The sequence below is a fragment of the Hyperolius riggenbachi genome, chromosome 2 (assembly GCF_040937935.1).
Source record: "Hyperolius riggenbachi isolate aHypRig1 chromosome 2, aHypRig1.pri, whole genome shotgun sequence".
NCBI classification, from domain to species: Eukaryota; Metazoa; Chordata; class Amphibia; order Anura; family Hyperoliidae; genus Hyperolius; species Hyperolius riggenbachi.
The window spans coordinates 411,207,862-411,230,333 of record NC_090647.1 but is presented as its reverse complement, the minus strand read 5'-3'; the positions used below and the strand labels follow the sequence as shown (position 1 = coordinate 411,230,333).

The window sequence follows — 22,472 nt, the reverse complement described above, 5'->3', positions numbered from 1 at the left end:
TGTCGGAAATTATCAACCGAGCCATCAGCAGCTCGATTGATAAGAACAATCCATATGTGTATGCCCAGCAGATGTTATGCATTCTAACAGAATTAGATTTTCTATAGAGACTGGCCATTATCTCTGGTGCATTGTCTTCTGGTTATCTCCTGCTGAGTAGAACAATGCCTAATTGCTAGGCAGATAGATGGTTAGATAGATCATTTCCAACATGTTGGAATTTATCTATCTGGCAGGTAAATCTTACAGAAAATATAAAGGGACCCATAGACTAGTCGATTTCAGCCATCGATCGATTCTATAGAATTGATCGATTGATCAGAAATAGATTCCATCAAATTCCCCATTCGATCGATTTGCAGCCGATTTCGATCAATTTGATCTGACAGGAAGGAAAATCTAGGTCGATCTGCTGCTGGCAGCAGATCGATGGCCCAGAGAGTTGCATTGGATCTAATTGTCTAATAATGCATTTAGAGCGGTTTCCAATAGTTTTGTTTCAATAAATTTTTATTGAATAACCAATAACAGAGAACAGTATAAGTACAAAGAAAAACCATCTGGTTTACAGGTGTTATTTTTGAGTGTACACTATACAGATAACCATCTAGTTGCGTCCTATAGTACACTGCAAGAATGCTGCTCAATAACACGGGTTCAGGCAAACATAAACAACCAATGGCTTTGTAATATGAAGTTCACATTATCGAGGAGATTCTGGGCTACTTCAGAGCAGTAAGCAGCGACTTACTTTTAGCCTTAAAGCATCTTTAACGTGGGCATATAATCCCAGATAGGAAATTATTACCAACCTTAAACTTACATTAATAAAGATTATTGCCAGCAAGACCTGCCCACATAAGGTGGTCTTGGGACAACACCGGCAAAGGCGCCAGATGATTATTCTAACATTCCAACTAAGAAGAGGATAGAGAAGAGAGAGAAGGAAGAAGAAGGGGGTGAAAAAAGGGGGGGGGGGGGGGAAGAAGGGCCTACCAGGGACCAGAGTCCAGCTCAGTAATCTTATCAGAAGCAAACTATAAAGCATAGAGTCCCAAGTGAGGGTGGAGGTAATATATGAAAGTACTGAGAGTACAGGGGTTTCCCAGACCTTTTCAAATTTAGCTACTGTGTCAGTATAGATGGCTAACATTTTGTCAAAGAACATAGCCTGTCCCAACCGATGCAGTACCGACTGGTATGAGAGGGTAGGAGTCCTCCATGATGCAGCTATGACTTGCTTAGCTGCAGAAAAAATATGTGCTATTAGCTTAAAGTGCTTTGAAGAGGTTCCCACCGGCTTAAACCCCAATAGGGCTACTTCGGGTGATTTTGGGAAGGAGCCACCAGCTATTGAATAAACTAGCTGATATACTCTGTGCCAAAGTCTCCTTGCCTTGAGGCATTTCCACTACACATGCAGATATGATCCCTCCTGGGAATAACCACGGAAACAACGTGACGAGTTTTTATTATTAAACTTAGCTAGTCTATTAGGTGTAAGATACCACCGGAACATCACCTTAATATTTGTCTCAACTACATTCGAGCAAATAGATTTATGCACGTTGTGCCAGATTGCATCCAAATCCTCTTGTTCAAAGTTAAATTGCATATCTTGTTCCCACTTTTGTATATAAGAAGGTTTGCTATTCTTAGAGGGGGCAACCAATGAAGCATAAATGGAGGAGATCATACCCGGGGTAGCGGGGTTCGGGTGGCATCTATGTTAAAAAGGAGTGCGGGTTAACAGGGAGCTCGCACCTTTGACTACAGTTTGTACAAAATGTATCATTCGCAAGTATCTGAAAATCTCAGACTTTGGTAGCTTCCTGTTCTCAGTTAATGTTTGAAACGTTTTAATATCTACATCTGTAATTAAATCATACAACAAGGTAAGGTTTGCTTTTTTCCATTCAAAATGCTTTTGTGTCGTTTTGGCCAGGAAGGAATAAGGGGTGCCCCACAATTGATGTTAGAGGTCGATGAGGGGACATTAGGGGACTTTTTCCTCACATTATCCCAAATTTTAAGTGAGAGTCTGATAATCGGGTTACTTACTTTCCCTCGGGTTTGAGGAACTACCCATAATAAGTTGGAGAGTAGCAGTGGCTGGCAGCTTTCACGTTCCATAAGCACCCATTTAGGGGGGTTATGAGACATGTGCCACAGGGCGGCCTGAGCAACTTGCGCAGCTTGATAATACTTATTCACGTTGGGGATCCCCAGCCCCCCTTCCGCTTTTAATCTGTATAGTACATTCCTAGCTATTCTAGGTTTGATATTACCCCAAACATAAGAATTAATTGCAACTTGTAGTTGAGCCAGAGAATTCTGGGGAATATGTACCGGGAGGACTCTAAAATAGTAAAGGAGTTTCGGGAGAATAACCATCTTCACAGCTGCTATCCTGCCCAGCCATGATATGGAATACTTCTTCCAACTTTCCAGAAGGGGTTTGCGTTTATGCAAAAGGGGGGGGGGGATAGTTTGCCTTAAACGTGTCAACGTAGAATCGTGTCAATAAAATGCCTAGGTATGGAAGTTTAAAGAGTTCCCATTGAAAACTCATAGCTCCCTTGTAAGCTCTTAACAAGGGCGTCATCTAGTGTAATGTTTAAAGCTTTAGACTCTTTACTATTAATACTGTAGCCTCCGTAGAAGCGCTGTTTAGCGCGAAACGGCCGTCAGGCATCAGTGCCCAGTACCCACCACCACCAAAGCCTCTTCTCACAGGGTATGTGCTTCATCATTTGTAACTTGCATGTCTGTTACACTATTGCACGTTTGTACCTACTATATTACGACATTAAATTGACCACCTGCAGCAGTGCCAGCTTCCATTTTTCTTCATCTATCTATTAATACTGAGACCTGAGAAATCTTCAAATTGCGTTAATACTATTGATAAGTTAGGGAGAGAAATTAAAGGATTAGACAGAGAGAGGATCACATCATCCGCATATAAATTAATTTTGTGCTGTATCCCATTAATACTTATACCTCCAATGTCAGGTTGGTTTCTAATCATAGCCGCCAAGGGCTCTATAGCCAAGACAAACAGCAATGGAGACGACGGGCAACCCTGGCGAGTACCCCTTGAAATGAGGAAGCGTGAAGATTTAAAACCGTTATATTGGATAAACGCCTGAGGGCCAGCATACATAGCTTTGACCCAGGTCAGAGAGTGAGGACCAAATCCCCAGAGTTCGAGAAGGTGAAAGAGATATTTCCAAGACACTGAGTCAAAGGCTTTTCATATATCAAGTGATAACAGCATTAATGGGAACTTTTGATTATGGGCGGCATTGATTATGTGTAACAAGCGTTGCACGTTGTCTCCAGTCTGTCTACCCGGCACAAAGCCAGCTTGGTCACCATCTATCAGGGAGCTGGGAAAAAGGGCGCAGGCAGCTAGTGGACAAAAAGGGCGCCTCCATTCACTCCCATAATAAATAACGTTTAATGGGCGCCGAGCAGGAAAAAAGGGCGCCGGAGCTAAATAAAGTTTACAAACGGCGCCCGGAGCTAAATAAAGTTTACAAACGGCGCCCGGAGCTAAATAAAGTTTACAAACGGCGCCCGGAGATGTTTAATGATTTATAACTGAGCTTGTGGTGATTTACATTTATAAAATGCACCCGTGCCGAATTAACGTTTATGAAAATACTAAACATATTTATCTTATTTAAATAATTAAAACATTTAAAGTTTTATCCCTTACTGTTTTTAAAACATTATTCACAAAATAAAGCGATCAGTACGTAATGTAAATTGCAATATATTTTTTTATTTAAAGTTTTATCCCTTACTGTTTTTAAAACATTATTCACAAAATAAAGCGATCAGTACGTAATGTAAATTGGAATATATTTTTTGGAGTCACAATTTGTAAAACATTATTATCCACATAATAAAGCGATGACTAAGGGGGGTGGTTAGGTTTAGGCACCACCAGGGGGGTCTTAGGTTTAGGCACCACCAGGGGGGTCTTAGGTTTAGGCATCACCAGGGGGTCTAGGGGTTAGGGATAGGTACAGGGAGGGCTTTGGGGTGGTTAGTTTTAGGCACCACCAGGGGGGGGGTCTTAGGTTTAGGCACCACCAGGGGGGGGGGGTCTTAGGTTTAGGCACCACCAGGGGGGGGTCTTAGGTTTAGGCACCACCAGGGGGGGGTCTTAGGTTTAGGCACCACCAGGGGGGGGTCTTAGGTTTAGGCACCACCAGGGGGGGGTCTTAGGTTTAGGCACCACCAGGGGGGGGGTCTTAGGTTTAGGCACCACCAGGGGGGGGGTCTTAGGTTTAGGCACCACCAGGGGGGTCTTAGGTTTAGGCACCACCAGGGGGGTCTTAGGTTTAGGCACCACCAGGGGGGTCTTAGGTTTAGGCACCACCAGGGGGGTCTTAGGTTTAAGCACCACCAGGGGGGTCTTAGGTTTAGGCACCACCAGGGGGTCTAGGGGTTAGGGATAGGTGCAGGGAGGGCTTTGGGGTGGTTAGTTTTAAGCACCACCAGGGGGGGTCTTAGGGTTAGGCACCACCAGGGGGGGGTCTTAGGGTTAGGCACCACCAGGGGGGGGGTCTTAGGGTTAGGCACCACCAGGGGGGGGGTCTTAGGGTTAGGCACCACCAGGGGGGGGTCTTAGGGTTAGGCACCACCAGGGGGGGGTCTTAGGGTTAGGCACCACCAGGGGGGGGGGGTCTTAGGGTTAGGCACCACCAGGGGGGGTCTTAGGGTTAGGCACCACCAGGGGGGGTCTTAGGGTTAGGCACCACCAGGGGGGGTCTTAGGGTTAGGCACCACCAGGGGGGGTCTTAGGGTTAGGCACCACCAGGGGGGGTCTTAGGGTTAGGCACCACCAGGGGGGGTCTTAGGGTTAGGCACCACCAGGGGGGGTCTTAGGGTTAGGCACCACCAGGGGGGGTCTTAGGGTTAGGCACCACCAGGGGGGGTCTTAGGGTTAGGCACCACCAGGGGGGGTCTTAGGGTTAGGCACCACCAGGGGGGTCTAGGGGGTTAGGGATAGGTACAGGGAGGGTTCTGTGTGAGAGTAGGCTTAGGTATAGTTTTACTACAATTTTTGTAATATTTACTAATGTTTTACAACACTTATTACGAACGTAGTTATATTTATATCATCGTTATAAAGAATATTTTCAGATTTTATTATAAGAACAAACCATAAATGAAGGTTATTCACAATAATATACAATTATAACAATTAACCACTTGAGGACCACAGTCTTTTCGCCCCTTAAGGACCAGAGCCTTTTTCTCCATTCAGACCACTGCAGCTTTCACGGTTTATTGCTCGGTCATACAACCTACCACCTAAAGGAATTTAACCTCCTTTTCTTGTCACTAATACAGCTTTCTTTTGCTGCTATTTGAGTGCTGCTGCGAGTTTTAGTTTTTATTATATTCATCAAAAAAGACACGAATTTTGTCAAAAAAAATGTTTTTAAACTTTCTGTGCTGACATTTTTCAAATAAAGTAAAATTTCCATATATACATTTTTGTCTAAATTTATTGTGCTACATGTCTTTGATCAATAAAAAGACACTTATTGGATTTTTTTTTGTTTGGGAAAAAGTTATAGCGTTTACAAACTATGGTGCAAAAAGTGAATTTCCCCAGTTTGAAGCATCTCTGACTTTTCTGAGCACCTGTCATGTTGCATGAGGTGCTAGAATTCCAGGATAGTATAAATACCCCCCAAATGACCCCATTTTGGAAAGAAGACATCCCAAAGTACTCACTAAGAGGCATGGTGAGTTCATAGGAGATTTTATTTTTTTCTCACAAGTTAGCGGAAAATGACACTTTGTGACAAAAATAAAAAAAGTTTCCATTTCTGGTAACTTGTGACAAAAAAAAAAAATGAAATCTGCCATGGACTCACCATGCCCCTATCTGAATACTTTGGGGTGTCTACTTTTCAAAATGGGGTCATTTGTGGGGTGTGTTTACTGTCCTGGCATTTTGGGGGGTGCTAAATTGTAAGCACCCCTGTAAAGCCTAAAGGTGCTCATAGGACTTTAGGCCCCTTAGCGCACCTCGGCTGCAAAAAAGTGTAACACATATGGTATCGCCGTACTCAGGAGAAATAGTATAATGTGTTTTGGGGTGTATTTTTACACATACCCATGCTGGGTGGGAGAAATATCTCTGTAAATGAGAATTTTGATTTATTTTTTTTTTTACACACAATTATCCATTTACAGATATATTTCTCCCACCCAGCATGGGTATGTGTTAAAATACACCCCAAAACACATTATACTACTTCTCCTGAGTACGGCGATACCACATGTGTGACACTTTTTTGCAGCCTAGGTGCGCTAAGGGGCCCAAAGTCCTATGAGTACCTTTAGTATTTCACAGGTCATTTTGAGGCATTTGATTTCCAGACTACTCCTCACAGTTTAGGGCCCCTAAACTGCCAGGGCAGTTTAGGAACCCCACAAGTGACCCCCTTTTAGAAAGACAACACCCCAAGGTAATCCGTTAGGAATATGGTGAGTTTATAGAATATTTTATTTTTTGTCACGTTAGCAGAAATTGATTTTTGTTTTTGTCACAAAGTGTCATTTTCCACTAACTTGTGACAAAAAAAATCTTCTATGAACTCATCATACACCTAATGGAATACCTTGGGGTGTCTTTTCTAAAATGGGGTCGCATGTGGGGTTCCTATACTGCCCTGGCATTTTAGGGGCCAAAAACCGTGAGGAGTAGTTTGGAAACCAAATGCCTCAAAATGACTGTTCAGGGGTATAAGCATCTGCAAATTTTGATGACCCGTGGTCTATGAGGGGCCGAATTTTGTGGAACCGGTTTAGGGCCCCTAAAATGCCAGGGCAGTATAGGAACCCCACAAGTGACCCCATTTTAGAAAGAAGACACCCCAAGGTATTCTGTTAGGAGTATGGCGAGTTCATAGAAGATTTTTTTTTGTCACAAGTTAGCGGAAAATGACACTTTGTGAAAAAGAAAACAATACATATCAATTTCCGCTAACTTGTGACAAAAAATAAAACCTTCTATGAACTCATCATACACCTAACAGAATACCTTGGGGTGTCTTCTTTCTAAAATGGGGTCACTTGTGGGGTTCCTATACTGCCCTGGCATTTTAGGGGCCCTAAACCGTGAGGAGTAGTCTTGAATCCAAATGTCTCAAAATGACCTGTGAAATCCTAAAGGTACTCATTGGACTTTGGGCCCCTTAGCACAGTTAGGCTGCATAAAAGTGTCACACATGTGGTATCGCCGTACTCAGAAGAAGTAGTATAATGTGTTTTGTGGTGTATTTTTACATATAACCATGCTGGGTGGGAGAAATATCTCTGTAAATGACACATTTTTGATTTTTTTTTTACACACAATTGTCCATTTACAGAGAGATTTCTCCCACCCAGCATGGGTATGTGTAAAAATACACCACAAAACACATTATACTACTTCTCCTGAGTATGGCGATACCACATGTGTGACTTTTTTGCAGCCTAGGTGCGCTAAGGGGCCCAACGTCCTATTCACAGGTCATTTTGAGGCATTTGTTTTCTAGACTACTCCTCACGGTTTAGGGCCCCTAAAATGCCAGGGCAGTATAGGAACCCCACAAGTGACCCCATTTTAGAAAGAAGACACCCCAAGGTATTCAGTTAGGTGTATGGTGAGTTCATAGAAGATTTTATTTTTTGTCACAAGTTAGTGAAAAATGACACTTTGTGAAAAAAAACACTTAGAAGATTTTATTTTTTGTCAAAAGTTAGCGGAAATTGATTTTAAGTGTTTTTTTTTCACAAAGTGTCATTTTTCACTAACTTGTGACAAAAAATAAAATCTTCTATGAACTCATCATACACCTAACAGAATATCTTGGGGTGTCTTCTTTCTAAAATGGGGTCACTTGTGGGGTTCCTATACTGCCCTGGCATTTTACGGGCCCAAAACTGAGTAGTCTGGAAACCAAATTTCTCAAAATGACTGTTCAGGGGTATAAGCATCTGCAAATTTTGATGACAGGTGGTCTATGAGGGGGCAAATTTTGTGGAACCGGTCATAAGCAGGGTGGCCTCTTAGATGACAGGATGTTTTGGGCCTGATCTGATGGATAGGAGTGCTAGGGGGGTGACAGGAGGTGATAGATGGGTGTCTCAGGGGGCGGTTAGAGGGGAAAATAGATGCAATCAATGCACTGGGGAGGTGATCGGAAGGGGGTCTGAGGGGGATCTGAGGGTTTGGCCGAGTGATCAGGAGCCCACACGGGGCAAATTAGGGCCTGATCTGATGGGTAGGTGTGCTAGGGGGTGACAGGAGGTGATTGATGGGTGTCTCAAGGTGTGATTAGAGGGGGGAAATAGATGCAAGCAATGCACTAGCGAGGTGATCAGGGCTGGGGTCTGAGGGTGTTCTGAGGTGTGGGCGGGTGATTGGGTGCCCGCAAGGGGCAGATTAGGGTCTAATCTGATGGGTAACAGTGACAGGTGGTTATAGGGGGTGATTGATGGGTAATTAGTGGGTGTTTAGAGGAGAGAAGAGATGTAAACACTGCACTTGGGAGGTGATCTGATGTCGGATCTGCGGGCGATCTATTGGTGTGGGTGGGTGATCAGATTGCCCGCAAGGGGCAGGTTAGGGGCTGATTGATGGGTGGCAGTGACAGGGGGTGATTGATGGGTGGCAGTGACAGGGGGTGATTGATGGGTGATTGATAGGTGATTGACAGGTGATCAGTGGGTTATTACAGGGAATAACAGATGTAAATATTGCACTGGCGAATTGATAAGGGGGGGTCTGAGGGCAATCTGAGCGTGTGGGTGGGTGATTGGGTGCCCGCAAGGGGCAGATTAGGGTCTAATCTGATGGGTAACAGTGACAGGTGGTGATAGGGGGTGATTGATGGGTGATTGATGGGTAATTAGTGGGTGTTTAGAGGAGAGAATAGATGTAAACACTGCGTTTGGGTGGTGATCTGATGTCGGATCTGCGGGCGATCTATTGGTGTGGGTGGGTGATCAGATTGCCCGCAAGGGGCAGGTTAGGGGCTGATTGATGGGTAGGAGTGACAGGGGGTGATTGACGGGTGATTGACAGGTGATCAGGGGGGATAGATGCATACAGTACACGGGGGGGGGGGGGTGATCAGGAGGGAGTAGGGGGCAGATTAGGGACTAAAAAAAAAAAATAGCGTTGACAGATAGTGACAGGGAGTGATTGATGGGTGATTAGGGGGGTGACTGGGTGCAAACCGTGGTCTGGGGGGTGGGCAGAGGGGGGTCTGAGGGGTGCTGTGGGCGATCAGGGGGCAGGGGGGGGGAAATAAGTGTGCTTGGGTGCAGACTAGGGTGGCTGCAGCCTGCCCTGGTGGTCCCTCGGACACTGGGACCACCAGGGCAGGAGGCAGCCAGTATAATAGGCTTTGTATACATTACAAAGCCTATTATACATACGTGCAGCGGCGATCCGGGTGCTAGTAACCCGCCGGCGCTTCCGAACGGCCGACGGGTTACAATGGTGGGCGGAGCCAGTCCCCGGCGGCTGATCGCGTCACGAATGACGCGATCGCCGCATTGCCACTCCCGCAGCCGCCCCCGCCGATGGGCGTATTGCGGTCGTTTGGGCCCGGACTTTGCCGCCGCCCATCGGCTGGGGGCGGTCGGGAAGTGGTTAATCATATATTATCGTTATTTTAATAAACGTAATTATAAGTTTCACTTTTTAAACAGGGAAGATTAAAGTTTTCACAATTGCCGATTTCATAAAAACATTATTTAATGATTTATAAATTTGTTAAACATTATTTGTAAACGAAATATAGCACACTTTTTATAAACGCTATTAAAGATTAATTGTTAATTAGCGTTTACACCCCGCGCCCTTTTTGTCCATGCGCCCTTTTTGTACGTACGCATCTATCAGACCTTCCATTATAGAAGATAACCGAGTGGCTAACACCTTAGCTAGCAGTTTTAAATCGATATTTATGAGGGAGATAGGTCTATGGTTTGTCCATTGTGTTAGGTCAGTCCCTGGTTTTGGGATCATACATATACTAGCTGTATTGCTTTCACCTTTAAAATGGGCCCCTTGTAATATTCTGTTAAATGCATCACATAAAGGTGCCTCTAAAAGGTCCATGTAAGTTTTAAAATATGAGGCCACAAAGCCATCCGGCCCAGGCCTTTTATTAAGGGCCAGGGTTTTGATAGCATTTTTTACCTCCTCCCGAGTGATGTCACCCTCCAGTCTTTCTCTATCAATGATCTCTAGCTTAGGAAGGTAAAGCCCTTCGTAGATGTAATTAAGCAAATTAGTGTTAACATCCATCGGGTCTATTGTATAGGCGCATAAGATTTTCTCTAAAGATTTCCACAATTTTAGCTGGGTTAGATGTGCAAGAGGATTGACCGTTTTTGAGACAGATCAGGTTTTTTTTTAGTTCTGGGAATTTTAACATACGAGCTAGAAAGGTGTCGGGCTTGTTGGCTTTAAAAGCAAACTTGAATTTCTGCCATCGTAATGGTTTTTCAGCTTGTAGAGAAAAGGAAAGATTGTAAGCTTCTCTGGCTTTATCCATTGCAAATTTATCATCATCTGTCCCAGATTGCTTATATAGCTCAGATTTGTCTAAAATCTTTTTCTAAGGCCAGCTGTTGCTTCACCATCTCTCGTTTTTTCCTAGCTGCAGCCTGTATAAAATGGCCTCTCAACACTGCTTTATGGGCTTCCCAAATGGTTAAGTGCGAGAGGGTCTCAACTGCTTTATTAAACTTAAAGTACGGTACTCATAAATTGCCTCCCTGATTTTTAGCTTGATAGCTGGATCAGAAAGCAAGGCTTGATTCAGCGACCAAGAGCGTTCTGAAGGTCTGGCCATGACTGAGTTGAGAGTTATCAAACATTCCAGTGGAAGAAAATTAACATGAGCCCAGACCCCCGGCAGGCCCTAAAGAATGAAAGCAAAGGGAAGATAGAAAGAGAAAGGAGAATAAGAAGAAGAGACACAGCAAGTAATATAATGAGGCGGTCTGCTTTCCCCTCACTTTTACGGAAAGCAGAGAGTCTCACATAGACCCTAAGTGTAGGGTCAGAAATTATGTCCTTAGACATCAAATTTCCTCCTAAGTATCCCATGTGCAGGGAGACTGTTGAGGATCCTGAGAGGCATGTTATCTTGGGGAGCGTGGAGTGCGTCAAAGGCTCCTGTTTGCTTTGTCGCAGCAGGGGGGTGGGGGGGGGGGGGGTGGGGGAGTCCAGAGGTTCTAGCCCCTCCGAATACCAATCCAAGAGGGGCCGAATCAGCAGGAGCCCCTGTACATTAACTGGAGCCTGTAACAACAATTATGCGTCCCAAAATCAAATTGCACTCACTGCACATTAGGCTTATTAACTATTTAAACGATCATAGGCATTTACACTATCCGTTTATGCATACAGCATAGCCCGGATACGACTAGCAGTACAAGGGGGTGGGAGGAAAGTGGGGAGGCAAGGGGAGGGTGAGGGGGGGGGGGGGGGGGGAGTAGTAGCAGGAAGGGAGGAAGGGGAGGAGAGAGGTAGAAGGGTGGGGGAGAGAGAGGAGAGGGACAAAAGGGGAAAAAGGGAGGAGGGAAGGAGTAAGGGTGTACTGCTTACATAACTGTGACCAATCGAAAACATAACATATATCCATAACAGTTGTCATATCAAATAAAGCAATGAGGCCAACTCGCATCGAATGTTATCCAGCATCAGTTATGCTGCGAGAATTAAACCAAAAATTCAGCCCGATCTGGCAAAACTACACATTAACAGAATGAGAATGAACAGCAAAACAGGGAGCACCGGCACCTATGCCTATACTACAGTAGGGCCCTTGAGGGGTCCCTTAGATAAAGTGCTGGACGTTAGACTTAGCTGATACCCTACATTCAATCAGATAATATAGAGTTCCATATTAGTAGGAGGTAATCAACCTATATAAAAACTTTCCTATGTACCCCTTCGTATATATTGACAAGCAATAGGTAGACTAATGAGTGAGCCTTTCCGTGCGAAACTGGTTCAAGAGGCACTGTTGGAAATGTGGTGCAGCAACCAATGTCATTGGTCTGCAGACCGTGCAAACATAATACAAACGACTATTGTCCTCTTCTTGCAAGGGCCAGTCAGAGGGACAAATCTCTCCATAAGAGGTCAGGCCCCCAAAGTTAGGGCAGTCATTGCAGGGCTTGTATCAGAAAATCAATGCAAAAGTAAAAGGCAGTTGTGGAAAACTAGCCAAAGGCAGAATATACTCATCTCGGAGACCCAGCGATATTAGCGAACATCCTGGAAAACTTGCGACGAAAGATATTGCAGGGCCTTGTAGCGGTCCAACTTCTGACTCTGCGGGGGGCATTGAGTCGCATTATCCGAGATCTTTGAGGCCTGAGAATTTTGCGGGCTCGAGGTCGTGGCAGTAGTGGGAGGAAGCTGCCAGCCCAGGAACAAAAACGTTTCCTTCGCTTCATCCAAAGATCGAACAGAATGAACTTTCCCAGCGTGTGTGAACTGAAGTTGAAAGGGGAATCCCCAGCGATACAAAATGCTTTTCTCCCGCAGCACCTGAAGGTAGGGCCGGAGTTCCCGCCGCCTCTGCAATGTGATTAAGGCAAGGTCCGAGTAAACTTGGTATTGAAAGTCTTGATATTGGATCTGCTGTTTGTTGCGAGCTGCAAGCAACAGTTTGTCTTTAGTTTGGTAGTAGTGAAATTTAATGACTATATCCCTAGGTACTCAGTTTTGGAGCGGTCTAGTCAGGGCCCGGTGAATCCTGTCCATCTCCAAGCGTTCCACCAGTATGTCCGGGGCCAGCTCTTGAAACATGGCGGTCACAGTACCTGACAGATCAGTGACAGTTTCCGGTACTCCTCTCAACCGTAGATTGCCTCGGCGGGCGCGGTTCTGAGAGTCCTCCATCTGTGACCTAAGATCGTTTAGCTCTGCCTTCAGAGAAGTTACGTCCTCTTCGTGCGCTACCAACACTGTTGTAGCATTATCCATGCGCTCCTCCAACCCCGCTGCGCGCTGGCTAAGTTGACGTATTTCTTTCATCAGTTCCGAGCATAGTCGTTTATTAATATCGGTAACCTCTTGTCTGATCATCCTACGGAACTGTTCTAGCTGTGGATCTATAGGAGGGGAAGAGTTGCGTCTGGAAGAAGCTTCCGAGATCAGTGTGTCTTGGCTGTTGTCTGAGTGAAGCCCGTCAATTTCCGACTCCTCTCGGTCAGCAGGCCGCTCCGCCATCTTGGGACTGCCACGCGGCTGAGTTTTCTTGGCTTTATCTCTATTCCTTCCGCGTTTCCTTGTGGTCATAGTGCGACCAGTCGAACCACCTGTTATTCCCCTGCAGCTTTAGCCAAAAATTGCCGTACAGCTAATGGTCAGGATGCTTAAAAGCTTCTGTGAGCTCCCCAGTTCAGCGCAATGTCTGGATTAAGCCGCCATCCTGAACGCCGCGCGCATGCGCTCCCCAATAGATTTTATTCTGAAATCTATTGGAAGTCTGTTCCTAGTGTGTGGCACACATCAGATAGATTCCTGTCAGATTGGACTTGACAGGCATCTGCCAGAAATCTGATAGACGAATCTGTTGCAAATCTATAAGTGTATAGCCACTTTAACAGAAAATTGTATGGCGTGTACAGTTAAAAGGAACCCGAACAGGCGAGATCTAGGGAGGCTGCCATATTTATTTCCTTTTTAACAATACCAGGTACCTGGCAGTGCAGCTGATCTTTATGGTCAGTAGGGTCTAAATCACACACCTGAAACAAGCATGCAGCTAATTTGCCAGATTTGTCAGACATGTGATCTGCATGCTTGTTCAGGGTCTATGGCTTAATGTATTAGAGGCAAAGGGTCAGTAGGACAGCCAGGCAGTGTTCATTATTTAAAAGGAAATATACATGTCTGCTTCTATACCCCTCTCACAGCCGGTTCCTTTGAAACGGACACCTCATACAAACTTGTTTTGATATACAGAGAGAATCCCCCCTCTTGACTTGTACTTTAAAAACATGACTTAGGGCTCAGACACACTACAAGTGTGTTTCGGAGTGCTTTTTGGCCTCCAGAGCATTGAGAGCTTTTTAAAAAGTTCTCCCATTGACTTACATTAAAATCACAGTTAAATCGTGAGATTTTACCACAATCGCGATTTTAATGTAAGTCAGTTTGAGCGTTATATTGTTCTTATGCGCATGAAGTTCGTAAATTATGCCCACTCCTATCTGCTTCACTAATTGCTCCCATTGCCCAACCATCATAACCTCTCATCTGGCAATATCAGTTGCAAGATTAGCAGACATGGATATAGCCAGGATGGCTGAGTCACCTGCATGGGGCTCTGCCATACTGGCCCACAAGGTACATATGAGGTCTCTGTGCGAGAGGGGGAAGCTTTTGGCACCCCTCTCTCTTTCAGAGCCCTTTTTCATATTATGGACAAGGAGTTCTTCACCATGAGGAGGTAGAATAGCATACAGTAGCAAGAAAAAGTATGTGAACCCTTTGGAATTACAGGTCCTTCTCAAAAAATTAGCATATTGCAATATAGTTAATTATTTTCTGTAATGTACTGATAAACATTAGACTTTCATATATTTTAGATTTATTACACACAACTAAAGTAGTTCAAGCCTTTTATTGTTTTAATATTGATGATTTTGGCATACAGCTCATGAAAGCCCCAAATTCCTATCTCAAAAAATTAGCATATCATGAAAAGGTTCTCTAAACTAGCTATTAACCTAATCATCAGCTAATTAACTCTAAACACCTGCAAAAGATTCCTGAGGCTTTTAAAAACTCCCAGCCTGGTTCATTACTCAAAACCGCAATCATGGATAAGACTGCCGACCTGACTGCTGTCCAGAAGGCCATCATTGACACCCTCAAGCAAGAGGGTAAGACACAAAGAAATTTCTGAACGAATAGGCTGTTCTCAGAGTGCTGTATCAAGGCACCTCAGTGGGAAGTCTGTGGGAAGGAAAAAGTGTGGCAGAAAACGCTGCACAACGAGAAGAGGTGACCAGACCGTGAGGAAGATTGTGGAGAAGGACCGATTCCAGACCTTGGGGGACCTGCAGAAGCAAAGGACTTAGTCTGGAGTAGAAACATCCAGAGCCACCGTGTACAGGTGTGTGCAGGAAATGGGCTACAAGTGCCGCATTCCCCAGGTCAAGCCACTTTTGAACCAGAAGCAGTGCCTGACCTGGGCTACAGAGAAGCAGCACTGGACTGTTGCTCAGTGGTCCAAAGTACTTTCTTCGGATGAAAGCAACTTTTGCATGTCATTCGGAAATCAAGGTGCCAAAGTCTGGAGGAAGACTGGGGAGAGGGAAATGCCAAACTGCCTGAAGTCCAATGTCAAGTACCCACAGTCAGTAATGGTCTGGGGTGCCATGTCAGCTGCTGGTGTTGGTCCACTGTGTTTTATCAAGGGCAGGGTCAATGCAGCTAGCTATCAGGAGATTGTGGAGCACTTCATGCTTTCATCTGATGGAGATGAAAATTTCATTTTTCAGCACGACCTGGCACCTGCTCACAGTGCCAAAACCACTGGTAAATGGTTTATTGACCATGGTATTACTGTGCTCAATTGGCCTGCCAACTCTCCTGACCTGAACCTTATAGAGAATCTGTGGAATATTGTGAAGAGAAAGTTGAGAGACGCAAGACCCAACACTCTGGATGAGCTTAAGGGGAAGGTTCAAGCAAAATAAAAAAAGGAGTTTCACTTACCTGGGGCATCTACCAGCCCCATGCAGCCATTCTGTGCCCTCGTAGTCACTCACTGCTGCTCCAGTCCCCCACTGGCAGCTTGCCGACCTCGGAGGTCGGCGGGACGCATTGCGTACTTTTTTACGCATTCCAGCTAGTGCAGGAACATTAACACATACATTTTTACGCGTTACTGGTTCAATGCGTACATTTTTACGCATTGAACCAGTAATGCATAACAATGTACGTGTTAATGTTCCTGCACTAGCGGGAATGCGTAAAAATGTATGCAATGTGTCCTGCCGACCTACGAGGTCGGCAAGCTGCTAGGGGGGGACTGGAGCAGCAGTGACTACGAGGGCACAGGATGGCTGCATGGGGCTGGTAGAAGCCCCAGGTAAGTGAAACTCATTTTTTTATTTTGCTTAGACATTCCCTTTAGGCTTCTTGCACACCAAGACGTTGTGTTAGGTGGCACGTTAAGGTCGCATAACGTGCACCTAACACAACGTATGGTGCTGCAAAAGCCGACGGTAGAGTGAGCCGCGTTAGGCTGCTCGATGCCCATAATATCTCCCAGAGTGGCGCTGATTGGCCAGCGGGACCACGTGATGCGGAGCGAGACACTCCGCATCACGTGGTCCCGCCGGCCAATCAGCGCCCGCCAGTGCAGTGAATATTAAGTAGCCATGTGCGCGGCTACTGTAGCTGGCTCTCCCCGCCTCCTCCGCCCCCCACTGCGCATGTGCAAACAGTCTAACGCGGCTATAGCCGCTCCAACGCCGTAGCATGCTGCACTTTGCACAGAACGTGCAGCGTTACATGTAACGCAACGTGGGCTGTGTGAACAGCCCACTTGTGTTACATTGCTGTGCGTTGGGGGAGCGTTACAGGCGCACTAACGTGCGCCTGTAACGTCTTGGTGTGCAAGCAGCCTTAAGGCCGCTATCGAAGCATCCTGGGCCTCCTTAACACCTGAGCAGTGCCACAGGCTGATTGCCTCCATGCCACGCCGCATTGAAGCAGTCATTTCTGCAAAAGGATTCCCGAACAAGTATTGAGTGCATAACTGAACATAATTATTTGAAGATTGACTTTTTTTGTTTTAAAAACACTTTTATTGGTCGGATGAAATATGCTAATTTTTTGAGATAGGCAGTTTGGGTTTTCATGAGCTGTATGCCAAAATCATCAATATTAAAATAAAAGTCTTGAACTACTTCAGTTGTGTGTAATGAATCTAAAATATATGAAAGTCTGTTTATCAGTACATTACAGAAAATAATGAACTTTACCACAATATGCTAATTTTTTTTAGAAGGACCTGTATATGGATTTCTGCACAAATTGGTCATAAAATGTGATCTGATCTTCATCTAAGTCACAACAATAGACAATCACAATCTGCTTAAAGGAAACCTTAACTGAGATAGATATGGATGTTTCCTTTTAAACAATACCAGTTGCCTGGCAGTCCTGCTGATATCTTTGGTTACAGTAGTGGCTGAATCACACACCTGAAACAAGCATGCAGCTAATCCAGTCTGACTTCAGATGATCTGCATGCTTATTGAGAGGCTGTGGCTAAACGTATTAGAGACACAGGATCAGCAGGAGAGTCAGGAAACTGGTATTATTTTAAAAGGAAAAATCCATGTCCTTCTCAGTTTAGGTTCCCTTTAAACTAAAACCACATGACTAATGAAAGGTTTCCAGGTTTTTATTGAAAGCACCATGTAAACATTCACAGTGCAGGTGGAAAAAGTATGTGAACCCTTGCATTTAATAACTGGTTGAACCTCCTTTGGCAGCAATAACTTCAACCAAACGTTTCCCGTAGTTGCAGATCTAGTAATTCTTCCTCTTTAAAGTTCCTCTTTACAGAACTGTTTCAGTTAAGCAATATTGTTGGCATGTCTGGTGTAAATTGCTTTCTTGAGGTCATGACACAGCATCTCAATCTGGTTGAGGTCAGGACTCTGACTGGGCCACTCCAGAAGGCATATTTTCTTCTGTTAAGCCATTCTGTTGATTTACTTCTATACTTGGGGTCAGAGATGCCCACACCTTTTCAGCTTGTGAGCTACTTAAAGAGGAACTCCAGTGAAAATAATGTAATAAAAAAAAGTTCTTCATTTTTACAATAATTATGTATAAATGATTTAGTCAGTGTTTGGCCATTGTTAAATCTTTTACATCCCTGATTTTCATTCTGACATTTATTACATGGTGACATTTTTACTGTGGGCAGGTTATGTAGCTGCTCCTAGCTGTTTTGGCTGTTAGAGACAGCTGTTAACAGCTAATTCCTGTCTGTGAGCCGTGTTACATTGTAACAAACTGCCAAAAGTACCGCGGTACTCAGAGCTTCTTGTGGGAGGAGTTTCAGCACAAAATCAGTCATACAGCGCCCCCTGATGGTCTGTTTGTGAAAAGGAATATATTTCTCATGTAAAAGGGGGTATCAGCTACTGATTGGGATAAAGTTAAATTCTTGGTTGGAGTTTCTCTTTAAATCATCAAGTCAAAATGATGTACCCATGTACAATTTTAGGAGCACATTTGTATATACAGAATGGAAATTGCAGGGAGTTCGAGATTTACCATGAAGTCCTTCTACCTATTGGGCACTCTTGCTTTGGGTCGTTGTCCTGTTGCAACAACCATCTTCTGCTGAGCTTTAGCGGGTGAACAAACGGCCTTAAAGCGGATCCGAGATGAAAAACTATAACAAGTAACTAGTCTATGTAGCTTATCTAAAGTTTAGATCATTTATACAGCAAATCTAGCTGCAAACAGCTTCAACAGTATATGATTATTTATTCCTGTGATACAATGATAGCAGCCATATTTTGTTTGTCATTACACACAAGGCAAGCTGCTCTGCATCTCCACCCTTCAGCCGGTAAAAACTCCACTCCTCTTCTCCTCCCCTCTCAGCCCCCTTGCCTCTGAACTCTTTGGCTGGTAACACCTCTCCTCCTTCAGGAAAAAACCTCCTCCTCCCCAGACTGAGCTCCCATGAGCACTTGCTACATGGGACTACCTAGGCGCTGGAGGAGCTGTGGGCAAGGCTTGGTTAGTTCATAGAGAATAAAGATAATGAAAGAAACAAACAAACAAACAAAAAATAGTATTTGGCTTGAGGCATGCCCTATAAACTACGGTATATGTAAGGGGCACAATTACGCATGGACTAAAAGTTTATCTCGGATCCACTTTAAAGTGGATCCGAGACAAACTTTTGCACTCTTCATTTTTGTGCTCCTTACATATAGTTTCTGGGGCAATTTTCCCCCAAATGCTTATTTTTAATACACTAATAGGGATTAGAAACTAATAAACCATAGGAGCCCCGCCCCCACCTCCTCAGCATTCAGTCCCATGCTGCAATTGATCATGGGAGCTGAGCCTGGCGAGGAGGAACATATAATTTACATTTGCCTGCCCCACTGTGCGCTGATTGGTGGAGGCAGACAGTGGGGCTGGATCAGAGTCAGGAAGCCGATGTGCGAGGAGGGGCCCATGGGCAGTGCGCACTTGCAACTCCTGTAACGGTTTCCCTCTGCCTCCGCTACTCAGACCGCATGTCAGTCAGAGCGACCCGCTGTGCCACTGTGACAGAACAGCGGGTCGTCTATCAGCACACGTACAGGCAGTCTTCCTGTATGCGCGCTGGCAGGCGACCCGCTGTCCTGTCATAGCGGCACAACGAGTTGCTCTGATATGCGGTATGTGTAGCAGAGGGACAGGGAGGCAGTTACAGGTGAAGTGGCCGCCGAAGGAAGGCGAAGGGGGGGGGGGGGGGATGGGAGACACCATACTACCTATACAGACTAGGGCAACTATAATGGCTGGGGAAACTATACTGAGGCCAACTATACTATCTATACTGGGGGGTAACTATGCTTGCTATACTGACTGGGGCCAACTATACTATCTGAACTGGGGGGCAACTATACTAGCTATGCTGAGGAAACTATACTAGCTATACTATATACTCTGCACACTGATTTTAGATGCAAGGGGGTGCAGAGGGGAGTGGAGTTCACAGGCTGAGGGGTGGATATACAGAGCAGCTTTGCCTGTGAGTAGGCCTGAACGATTTTAGGAAAAGATTGAACTGCACGATTTCTGTTAGAAATTGTGATTTCGATTTACGATTTTTTCAAATCAAGCCTTAGCACTAAATTCACAAGGAATAGGAATGAAATGAATAGTACTTTAGTTTGCACAAATTGGAAGTGCCCCGCTGCAGCTTTGCAGACTGCAGAAAGAATAGATCACCACAGACAGTCACGCCACAGCAATCATCATCATCATCATCATCATCATCATCATCATCATCATCAAGCTGACAGACACTGTGCAAAAGAGGCGGAGGCGATACACAATTTGAAAGACAGGCGTGCAGGCGGAGTCTGCTGCCCATGACACAGTTTGATTGACATGCATGGGGGCAGAGTCTACCGCCCACCCAGTAAATGATGTGGAAGTGCTAGGAGGAGTGAGTCGTGAGTGACAGCCTGTGGGCAGAGCTTTCCACTCTTAATACAAACTATGATTGTTAGCCAAGCCTGGAGTGAGCCGTCCCAAGTGTAAGAGCCTTCAGGCGGGCGGAGTCTGCCACCCGTAACACAACAGGTGATTGACAGCCTAGCATGCGGGAGTCTGTCGCTGCCCAGCTAGTGAATTAGAGGTGCTGGGAGGAGTGAGTCGACGCGAGTGTGAGTGTGTGGGCAGAGTTTGCCGTCCGCTCAGCTGATTGGCTGCACACTTGTAGGCGGAAGTTGGGGCATAGAGTGAGCCGCTTTCGTCATGGCAAGTGAAAGCACTGGCGCTGATTCACTGAGCAGCTGCAAACTGCTGCTGCACGGAGCAGTAGAGGCGAATGCTGGGCTAACAGCAGAGGGGGATGAAAGTCGCCAGTATGGGGATCACGGAATCATTTCCGTGATCGCGATTTCGATCCAAAAACGGTTTATCGTTCAGGCCTAACTGTGAGCGATGGTGACAAGCAAAACATGGCACTCATTGTATCACAGGAAGAAATGATCATATACCGTTGACGCTGTTTGCAGCTGGATATACTGTGTAAACCATCTAAACTTTAGTTAAGATACATAGACAAGTTTCTTGCTATAGTTATTTGTTCATCTCTGATCCACTAAGTTCTCCTGCAAAATGTCTTGATAACGTTGGAATTCATTTTCCTTCGATGGTAGCAATCTGTCCAGGCCCTGACGCAGCAAAGCAGCCCCAAACCATGATGCCTCCATCACCATACTTCACAGTTGGAATGAGGTTTTGATGTTGTGCTGTGCCTTTTTCTCCACACAGTGTTATATGTTTCTTCCAAACAAGCCTTGGTTTCATCTATCCACAGAATATTTTGCTAGTACTGGTGTGAAACATCCAGGTGCTCTTTTGCAAACTTTAAACATGCAGCAATTTTTTGGGGAGACAGCAAGCGCTTCCTATATGGTATGCTCCAATGAACTCCATTCTTGTCTAGTGTTTTACATATTGTTGATTTGCTAACATGGATGTCTTTAGCTGACACTCTGGGATTCTTCTTCACCCCATTGAGCATTTTGCGCTGTGCTCTTGCAGTCATTTTTACAGGACGGCCACTCCTAGGGAGAATAGCAGCAGTGCTTTCTCCATATAGTGACAATTTGTCTTACTGTGGATTGATGAACTGCAAGGCATTTTGAGAGACTTTTATAACCCCTTCCAGCTTTATGCAAGTCAACAATTCTTAATCGTAGGTGTTGTGATAGCTCTTTTGTGCGAAGCATCATTTACATCAGGCAATGCTTCTTGGGAAATCAAACCCAAAATGGGTGTGTGTTTTTTATAGGCAGGTCAGGTGTAAAACACCTCCAGTATCAGGTCATTGATTGGACTCCAGCTGGCTGACCCCTCACTCCAACTAGCTCTTGGAGAGGTCATTAGTCTAGGGGTTCACATACTTTACACCTGCACTGTGAATGTTTACATGGTGTGTTCAATAAAAACATGGAAACATTCCATTACTTGTAAGGTATTAGTTTAAGCAGACTGATTGTCTATTGTTGTGACTTAGATGAAGATCAGATCTCATTTTATGACCAATTTGTGCAGAAATCCATATAATTCACATACTTTTTCTTGCTACTGTAAATCCTGGGCAGGCGTATGTTGAAAATGGGGAAACACCTCTTTAAAAAGAAGACATCCAGATGTCCTACCCTTTCCAGGTAAATGGGTATAGCTGTCACTTTTGAACTTATACCTTTGTTTTTCTTTTTTTCTCTTCTCCATTTTTTTTCTCTCGATTGAATTATCTCCTTCGGCCACCAGGGTGGGGGGAGCTATGAGGACAGCATAACCTGGCATGATGTGGAGGAGGTTGGGTAAGTGCCAGGAAGCAGGTCAGCTTTAACAACAGATTTCAGGTGACAGTGAAGGGTGCACATGCATCTCCTGGAGGAGCAAGGCAGCAGTGTCATGGTGCTGAAGGACAGCTCCTTGGCACAAATGTCTCCTCCACATCGCTCAGTATTTCAGCATCTTAATGTTAACCTGTAAAAAAACAAAATCTCCCCAAAGGGCTACTCACCTCAGGAGGAGTATGCCGCTACATCCTGAAGAGGCTTCCTCATGATCCTGCTTGACATTTATGCAGGAGGGACATAAAACCCCATTTTAAGGCACAGGGCAAACCACTTTT

At 45.0% G+C, this 22,472-nt stretch overlaps 1 protein-coding gene across 17 annotated transcripts in view; it reads right to left on the bottom strand.

The window, feature by feature from the left end:
• Positions 1-22,472, bottom strand: part of CASK (calcium/calmodulin dependent serine protein kinase) — a 461,253-nt gene that overhangs the window by 347,806 nt on the left and 90,975 nt on the right. The window lies entirely within an intron of this gene.